A 10,648-nucleotide genomic window follows, 5' to 3' on the forward strand; every position below is an offset into this window, starting at 1 on the left:
TAAAGGAATAAAATATAAAAATTGTCAACATCATGTATTTTAGAATATAAATTTTTGTCATAAATTTTATATATATATATTGTTAAGTTTGCAGGTTGAAACAAGTAACGTAGAATGCAATACAAATGACGACTCAACAAACAAAGGTAGATCAAATAAGAAGTGTATTAGGAAAAAATATATTTACAGGATATTTACATAATGGTGTCAAATAAGAGAGTCTTTGCTGGAGAAACATATCTGCTCTCGGCGGCCTTCGGTGGCTTCTGGTGAACACACACTCAGACTAACTGAGTCTTCCTATTTATGTGTAATTACTATCCACATATGCAAATGAATGTGTGCCACCACAACACCCTCCTCCCAAGATTTGAAGTCGCACAGATTTCAATATCTTTTTCTCTTGGGATTTAACATTAATGGTTCATTAAACTTTCTTTTTCTACCTGATCTTTGGGGTTCAGGTGTATATTGAGGCGGTTCCAAATTAAAGGATGATGTCCATGGTTTCCTCCTCTTCGACTGCTGTTGTATAATCACCATCTTGAATGTAGCGTTTTTTTATTTTGTTCAGGTGCCTTTTATGTATATTTTGTGGACCTTTAATCATGTATGTACAATTACCAATGCGTTTATCCACTACTCCACATTCCCAGTAAGAAGTGTTATTCCTGTAGCACTTGAAATATACTCGATCTGCCGAGTTATATTTCTTTCTTATCATGTGTGTAGTGTTTCGGACAATTGTCTGTCTTGGCAATAGTTTATCAAACGCTGATTTCACCTTTCTGGCAAACATTAAATCAGCTGGTGATATGTTTGACGGGGTATTAGGGTGCAGTGTTATCCTATATATTTGCAAAAATGGTTGCAAAGCTTTTTCCGTTGGTATCCCAATGGATTTTTTCAACGCTCGTTTTAACGTGTCCACGAACCTCTCTGCGAGGCCGTTTGATCTTGGATGATACGGCGGAGTAGTGATATGCTTTACTTGGAACATGTCACAAAATTCCTTAAAGTCTGTGGATGTGAATTGAGTTTCATTGTCAGTGACCAGTGCGTCTGGTACACCAAATCGTGCAAATAACTCGTGTAGGAATCCTATTGAGTTGCTCGTTGTTGGATTCCTGCAACGCATTACCTCAGGCCATTTTGTATAACTATCTACTACAATTAAGTAGTAAATTTCTCCTACTGGACCAGCGAAGTCTATGTGGATTCTCGACCATGGGTGGTCGGTTTTCGGACAAGGTTTGTGTACTATAGGTTGGGATTTTGCCGCTAACTGGCATCCTTCACATCTATTTATTGTTATAGCTATGTCGACGTTCATGTTACGCCAGTATACGTAGCTTCTCATTAGAGACTTCATCCGATTTATCCCCGGATGTCCTGTGTGGAAATCTCTCAAAATCCTCTTCTGCAACGTTTTAGGTATTACTACTCTCTCGCTATATAATAACACATCGTTACATATGGAAAAAAATTCCTGAACCTTTTTGTCATTTATAATTTTTTCTTTTATATGATTTATATATTCATCTTTATCGGCTTCTCTTTTAATGTCCGACAATGTTACCGGTAGTTCTTTAATGATGTTTGTGACCATATTTTTCACTTCGACATTTGGTCGAATTGCTGCAATCACTGATTCTTCCAAATTATGTTTCTGTGGTATCAGTCGTGAAAGTCCATCCGCATGGCAAATCTTTTTCGATGCTAGATGTTGTAGCTGGAAATCGTAATTCAGTAGGATCGTACCCCAGCGTAGCAATTTATTTGCGGTATATACAGGCAATCCTTTTTTTTTTTAGCTGTAGATTGTGACTAATGGTTTATGGTCGGTTTCAAGTATAAAATGTCTACCATATAAATATCGGTGGAATTTAGTCACTGCAAAGATTATACTCAACGCTTCTTTTTCAATCTGTGAATACGCCTTCTCTGCTGGAAGCAACGTTCTTGAAGCGTAAGCTATCGGCTTTCTAGATCCATTAGGCATAATATGTTGAATGCATGCTCCTATGCCGTAGGAACTAGCATCACTAGCGACGACTATATTTAATTTTGTGTCATAGTGAGTTAGAAATAATCCAGATGTTAGTGCGCTCTTTATTTTGTCAAAAGTGGTTTGACATTCTTGCGTCCAGTTCCAAGGTGTGTCCTTTTTTAGCAGCTCATTTAAGGGAGCTCGCAAATTATGCATCCCTTCAATAAAAGATTGGTAATAATTTGCGAGTCCTAAGAAACTCTGCAAGGTTGTTGCATTATTAGGTGCTGGCATGTTTTTTATTGCCGCAGATCTTTCTGGGTCTGGACGTCACCCATGTTTATTTATTATATGTCCAAGATACTTAATTTCGCTCATACAAACGTCGCATTTATTTTCTTTTACTTTAAACCCGAATTCTTGTATTCGAGTGAATACTTGTTTTAAATGCTCCTTATGTTCTTCAAGGGATTTGCTTCTGATAACAATGTCGTCCAGGTATGTACATGCGCACTCAATACCACTTAGCATGGTGTCCATCGCTTGTTGAAAAATGACAGGCACTACTTTGATGCCAAAAGGCAACCGGTTGTATTTGTACAATCCCTTATGCGTGTTGATGCATAGTATTTTTGAGCAATTCTCCTCGACCGGTATTTGTAAATACGTGTTGCTCAAGTCTATCTTGGAGAAGATATTACCACCATTCAACTTTGTGAATATTTCCTCTGGGCTTGGTAGAGGGTAATGGTAATCTTGTAATATGGAGTTTAGACCTGTCGAAAAGTCTGCGCACACTCTGATTTCATCATTCTTTTTTTTCACATATACGGTGGGGGCTGCCCAGTCGCTATGTTCTATTTTTTATAGTATTCCTGTTCCAATCTGTCTAATTCTTTATTAATCTTTTCCAACCCAGCGAACGGAACGTTTCGCTTTTTTCTAAAAATTGGGCTGGAGTTTTCTTTAAGTTCAAACGAAGCCTTAAATTTATTGCAACGACCTAATTTAGTCATAAATACATCAAGGAATATTTTTTAAGTCCTCTTTTATATTTTCTGTTGTTGGAGTAGTACATTCTATTTTTTTACAGAATGTATTAATTGGCTTATACCAAAGTTCAAATTTCTCAATTAAATCTATTCCAAACAGGTTTTCGCTATTTTTCAATACGAACATTTTTAATTTCTTTGTAATCCCTTTCAATTTTATCGGAAGGATAACTTATTCAAATTTTATCTCACCACCAGTTACCGTTCGAACTGATTTACTTGTTTTCATCATGGTTGGTTTACCCAACTTTTTCCATGTATTCAAGTTTATTATAGAAATATCGGATCCTGAATCCAGTTGTAATTTTATTGGCATTTTAAATATTTCCACTTTTATGTATTTTCACCGATTTTTGTCTAATTTTTCATTTGATTTTGTTTGCTGTACTCTCTTTCTGGTGAAACCTTTATATCTGCAACAATCGCTTTTGTGTCAAACTTTCTTGCAAATGTAGCATTTTTCTTCTTATAAGGGCAATTCGATTCCCAATGTCTTTCTGCGCATCTCTTACAGTTATATCTAGGAAGAGACTTGTTATATTCTTTACTATAATTATAATTATTATATTTGGAATATCTTGTTCCGTTTTCACTGCTTTTATTTGTATAGTTCTTGGTTGGTGTGTATGGTTTTCTAACCTTTCTTACATATGCCACTCCGGATTCTTCTATCTTTTTTTAATCCTTTTTTAGTGTAATGGCCCTTTCACAATCCTCTGCTAATTTCTGAAGTGTTAAATCTTGCTCAGATTCCAGCTTAGACAACACTTGTCTGCGTATTTCTGCATTTTTCGTGGAGACTAACTCTTGTGCGAAGATTAGGCATTTGAAATCTTCTACTGTTAGTTTCGCTAGCTTAAAATTATCACAGTTTTTATTGACAACTGATGCGTATGTCAAATAATCTTGGTTGTCCATCTTCCTTAGATTCATACACAACCACCTCTTATGAAAAAGAGATATATTCGGATTAAATAATTCTTTTAGTAATTTTACAGCTTCCATGAAATCTACTTCCGTAGTTTTTTTAGGTAGTATATAATCTACGAATTTGCTGTGTTCTCTTACACCCAACTTCCTGAGTAAGAGGCTCACTTTCTGGCTATTTGGCCAACTTTTGCAGTCCAGTTGAAAGACATCCTCGTATCTTGTATAGTATGCTTCAAAAGTCTTTTCTTCCTCCCGCACATAATTAAATGTGTCCATACTATTAAATATAGTTGTATGCGAGAAATTAGTACTGTCGACATTTTCTCGATTAGTCTTTAATAGTTCCAGTGTTTTAGCAAAACGTTCATTTTGCCTTTCTTCATATTCAAATTGTAATTTCTTCTGCCTTTCTTCTTGTTCAAGTTGTAATTTCTTCTGCCTTTCTTCTTGTTCAAATTGTAATTTCTTCTGCCTTTCTTCTTGTTCCATTTGCCATTTCAATAATTTCTCCTCTCTACGTGCATCTAGCTCGGATTGCGCCTTTTGTTGCGTCTGCAAAAATTGCATTAACATTCTAGATAAATCTTCCATTTTTTTTTTTTGTATCCTTCAGTAGCAGTAATGCAGTTACGAAGAAAAATTGTACAATTTCACATGCAACACAATATCCGTACCATATAAAATGGCTTTTGTTACAAAAAAAATTGTTCATGGTTCCTGTTTTCAATAGTAATATCACTGCTCGACTAATATTTTCTCACTTCGCTAGCGAGTCAAGCTCATCCAACCACAACATAAGAAGTGAGGCTTTTGCTGAAGCCACAAAATACGATTTACTTTTCCGTTTTAGGCATTTCCTAATAAATAACAGCCGAACTTAAGTACAACTCTTTTCATAGAAAAAAAAAGTTTTTCAACTCGAGTCACAATTGAAAAAAATAAAATGTATGGACTACATTTAAATTTTTGTTTTTTTTTTCGTGACGTTTTACTGTCTTATATCCGTTATCCAGTGACAACTTTAGTTTAAAAAAAAAATCTTTCCTTGATTTTAGTTTAACTGCGGTATTTTTTTTTTTTTTTAAATACCGAAGAGAAAAATTTGGTTTACAAAAAAGTCTTTAGTTGGTATTTACAGCAATATAGAAAATCCACTGGTGAACTTTTTTTTCTTCGTATGTTACTTCCTTGTAATTTAGTAATACGAATCTGTTTGTCGTTTTACAAAAATTCACTTTTACAGTTTGTTATTTTTTTTAAAAGATGGATTGCACGGGAAACTGCGTAAATCGTCGCTTTTTTTTTTTTTTTTTTGCCACATTCGAGTTTTTCTTTTTTCTTTGAGACTCCAATTAAAGGTTTTGGTTTGTCTCTTTTTTTCCGACTAGTATTTTAGTAAATAAAATACTATTAATCGAGGTTACTTTTTTTTTTTTAACCTGAATGTAGTTTTTGTTCTTGGAATTTTGGAAACAACCGTTTCTTTCTTTTAGTGTTGTACTTCGCGAGGAAAATATTTTACAGTTTTCCAATGTTCACTGAATTATTCATTTTTTCCGCTTGAGTCGAACTTCTCTTTAGCGTAAAATCCGTTTTTACGACTATTTCGTTCGTCAAAACTTGTATTCCTTAGAAAGGTCAACCGTTGTGTTGTACTTTTTTTTTTTAGTGAGTTCTATCCATTTCTTCGTCAAACTGTTATATTTCACGTACATCCTCGTCGTCACTGTTAAGTTTGCAGGTTGAAACAAGTAATGTAGAATGCAATACAAATGACGACTCAACAAACAACGGTAGATCAAATAAGAAGTGCATTAGGAGAAGGTATATTTACAGGATATTTACATAATGGTGTCAAATAAGAGAGTCTTTGCTGGAGAAACATATCTGCTCTCGGCGGCCTTCGGTGGCTTCTGGTGAACACACACTCAGACTAACTGAGTCTTCCTATTTATGTGTAATTACTATCCACATATGCAAATGAATGTGTGCCACCACAACATATATATATGTATATTTATATATAAATTTTTGTCATAAATTTTATATATATATATATATATATATATATATATATATATATATATATATATTCCAATATGTTTACAATTCTGATATAATTACCAATATTTTTCCTAATTCTGATTCAATTACCGATGATACCTTAAATTACCGATTCCAATAATCGATTCCGATTTTTAAAAAATTCTTTAATATATTAGTTGCAGAGTTTTTTTTTGTTTTATTTTCAGGTTACCGTAAAAAACATGTATTATATGCATATATTTTCACAGATGTACTTTTAAAGTGATCTATAGATTTTAGTTTTTACTGGTAATGCAAAATCAATAAATATTTACCATTTCATCATTAATATGAATCGTGGAAAATTAAGTTTTAAACAAGATAAAACCTAAAAGTAAGCAATTAAAGACATTGTTTTTGGCATCGGAAAATAGGCACTCATTTTTCCGATTCTGATACTGATTCTGATGCGCTAAAAGGTTCCAATATATATATATATATATATATATATATATATATATATATATATATATATATATATATATATATATAAAATACCGTCATTGGACTATTTATCTTTCACCAGACTATCCATTCATGTGAAATCACCTTTTTCTTCACCATATTCCCTCTGCTTCACGTTTTTGTTATTAAGTAAGATCTTTGACTTACTTGTTGTTTCATCAAATACTTTTGTATGCAAAATCCGATCCCGGATTTTGCTAATTCCTACCCTCTGATGAGAAGGAAAGTATTTCTTCGAAACTCCGCGGATTAAGGACTATCTACTTATCAAGTGTTTCCTTTCCAGATTAAATATGTTTTTAACTCTTTTTCAAAGTGTTTTTTAACATGTTTTATTAACTGTTTGCTCGTATATATATATATATATATATATATATATATATATATATATATATATATATATATATATACTAGCAAACTGCCCAGCATTGCTTGGTTGTAAAATACGATTAAATATGATATTTTGATTAATGCAGATTTTGTATTCATTATTATATTATATTGGATCTAATATAGAGTAATGATTTAAAACGTTTAAAAAAAAGATGACTTGTGCATCACCACTAAGGATCGAAACCAAACCGTTTAGTTTATGATTTACTTTTTCCTTTGACGTCATGGCATCTTAAGCAGGTTTGAAGACTACCTTCCTCACTCCCTATTCTTACGAGCAAGGAGTGTTCTAAAAACACCCGTTTCCCGTGACTTCCCCTATATATATATATATATCCAACCCTTCTGGATTCATCGTCAGGGGTAAATTAATCAAACTGGTTTTGAACAATTTATGATTTAAATATCATTTAAAATACTCAGACTTACAACAAATATGGCGATTACATCAGCGAGTTCCTGCCAGAAATGAAGGCTGTTATTCGAAATTTGGAAAGGATCAAAAACAGAATTAATAGACAAAAAAAACGTCTATTTTATTAAATGAAATATGCTTAAGAGAAAAAAATGCTATATATATATATATATATATATATATATATATATATATATATACGACGTGCCTTAAATAAGTTTTGTAAAGACATTTTTATTGATAGTACACACTTGAAACTCTAGTGGCACATATTTGGTGATCATTTTTGGTGGGGTATCACATATATTAGATCCATTCTGTTCAAGATTATCATTACTCCTATCATCTACTGCCATATAACCACTTGTTGTGTCATTATTTTGGCTCTGAGGTTTTATTTGTCCACTGGTGTCATGGTGCTCAGAGGTGTTATGGTGCGTATCAGGATATAAAATTAAGCGAGAGGGATGCACTCTAACATATGTGGTTCCATCTATCAGATGCATTTCTTTTAAAAAGAACAAGGTCACCATTCTTGTATTGATCAGTTGTAGTGGTCCTCACCTTATGACGAAGGGCTTGTCTCAATTTTTCAGAGGCTTCACACTCTATGAAACCTTCCTTGCAGCATGTCAGCAACAATTTGGCTAGTACTTACACCTTCTAGTGCATGAAGTTGGTCATTCAAAAGGGAAGGAAGGTTAGGATTTTTACCAAAAACCAGCTGGTTAGGACTATAGCCATATGAATTGTGAAGTGCATTCTTGGCATTGACAGCCCATGATAGTGCAACTTCAAAATTACACTGAACATCTTCTATTGTCTTCTTGGCCATTTTCCCCAGAACACCATTGTGCCTTTCATTTAATCCATTACTCCAAGGAGATTGTGTGCCAATGGTACGGACTACAATATTCCAGTTTTGAGCCATGTCTCAGAAGAATTGATTATCAAATTCTTTGCTGTTATCAGTAAGAAAGGCTCCTGAGGCACTAAAATATGCAATCCAGTGTTTGAAGATAGCAGAGCTTTCCTTACCAGACAGCAACACTATATCTTGTTGCATGATCAACCAGGTGTAGTAATTTATATCCCTAGCTAGCAGGTCGGGGTGCAGGATTTTATACCTGATGCAGGTCTGACAAGTAAGAGGAAGTTTCCTTAAGATGTCCATTTCTAATACAGCTGCTCGAGCTTGTCTCTTGAGTGACAAAAATACGGCCGGCGCTTGACGAGAAGGCAGAATATTTGTTGCTAACTGCCATAGTTGAATTTCTCTTTTCCATGAATCGTAAAATTCTGGGTTTAATTTTGGTGGTTCAAATATTCTGGAACTCATTTCGTTTTTTATAGCTCTTGTACGCTCTGCTACCAGATGTTAAAGTGAAATAATGTCCAGACGATGATGTAGTAAATGGAAGATGTTTATTCAGAGTACCAACGCATGCGAATTGTCTCAAAGAGAAGTACAGAACTGTCTCTCTCTCTCTCTTCTGCCCCCTGGCGGCCCTCCTCCAATACAAGGGAAGATCATCAGTCTGTCCTTGAGCAGGGTAAATAGGATGGGACATTAACATTTGCAGGCCTTGAAAAGAAGCTACTCTGAATGGTAAAGCTGTTGAGAAGTTTTGTTACCCTGCTAATACCATTGAAATAAAAAGTGGAACAAGTGCTAGTGTTAAATAAGATATGTGTAGAATAGGAGACTTCGATGGTATGGCCACATTGAAAGAATAGATTAAACTTCTTGAATTAGTAGATGTAGAACAGTTAGGATAGCAGGTTCAGGTCATAGGGAATGGCCAAGGAAAACATGGAAGAAGTGATAAAGATGGATTTGAGAAAAAGAGGGATATATAAAGACCTGGGTAGAGATAGTTTAGTTTGGAAGTCAAAAACTGATGTTAAATCGCATATGATCGTTATTAATATTTATAAAACTTATTTTCTAAAACTGAAGTTGTCGAGTGCTGCTAGTTATTAATAATTTAATGTATTAAACTGTTAGTGACTAACTCAACCTGTTTCGATGTTGTCCATACCAGTTACAGATTTGTCCTCGACACTCAGTTTGAGCCAATTTAAGCTGAGGTATAATTCTGTGTAGTTCTAAGAGGTCCAACCTACCAGGCTTTACTTTCTCCTTTTGAGAAGGGCGTTAGTTTATTCTTAATAGCTTGAGCGGCGTCTCAAAAAGTACTAACAGGGCTACTCAGGCATTTTTTGTGGACCAGAGTGCATACACTTTTTGTATGTTGGCTTTTCAATCCCTACTTTCTGACCTTGCGTTACATCTACTCGCGTTAGAAGGGAGGGAAATAGCAACTTTTTTAAAAAGTAAAGTTCAAGCTGGAAAAATAAAGTTATGTTAATTAATCTTGCTTTCTTTTTTCTTTCTTTCTTTTTCTCTTTTTCCATTTTTTTTTTATCCTTCTTTTTCTATCGGTAGGTCCAAAGTTTTGCTCTAAATTTTTATTTTATTCTACAGTGGTATTTACAAAAACGTAAACAAAATCTATTCCCCCAAGGGAATATTTTCAAAGTATGAAAAGATATCTTAGTTGATAAGATAGTGCACAAACGGCGTAAAACCCCTTATACACACGCGCGAACATACGCACACACACGCGCATGCGCGCGCACACACACACACACACTTTATAAACATTTTTTTTTAACTGGTTTCTTTCTTTCTTTTTTACTTCAGAATATTAAAAACGAATGTATACACGACCCCTCCCTCCCATTCCCGCCCCCCAATTAAGAGAAAAAGGCTTCACCAGTTTTCGGAGTACTATTCAGATGAAATAATGTCTCAATCAGTGAAGGTAAAAAGAAATTAGAAAGAAAACGTCGCAAACTGGAAAGGGTGATTATTTAGAATTAAACCTATTAAAAACAAACAAACAAACAAACAAAAACAACTAAATTACAGAAAAATGTTTATGATGTACGCACCCGTCATGGAACGAAGATGTCATATTCCAAAAATCAGATAAATTAAGTATTTTTTTGTGTATAAAATAATTTTTTTAACGATAAAAAAAAAATGCGATTTTAATAGTAAATAATAGCTATCATAAAGCTGATTTTGATCTCAATAGCCCGAATTGAGTTACTCCCCCTTATTTATAAAACATGGCGGAGCCTAACATAATGTATCGCTTCCACATAAATTCGATTTTCTTAGTTTAAAAAAAAAATTTGATCAATTTACGTGATTATTGTAATGTGATATCTTCATTCCATGACGACTACGTGCATCATTAAGTTTTTTAAACATTTTCTGTAATTTTTTTTTGAAAGCACCATGAAAAG

This window comes from Euprymna scolopes, chromosome 38 (genome assembly GCF_053919585.1).
Source record: "Euprymna scolopes isolate OS-2025 chromosome 38, ASM5391958v1, whole genome shotgun sequence".
In the NCBI taxonomy this organism is placed as follows: Eukaryota; Metazoa; Mollusca; class Cephalopoda; order Sepiida; family Sepiolidae; genus Euprymna; species Euprymna scolopes.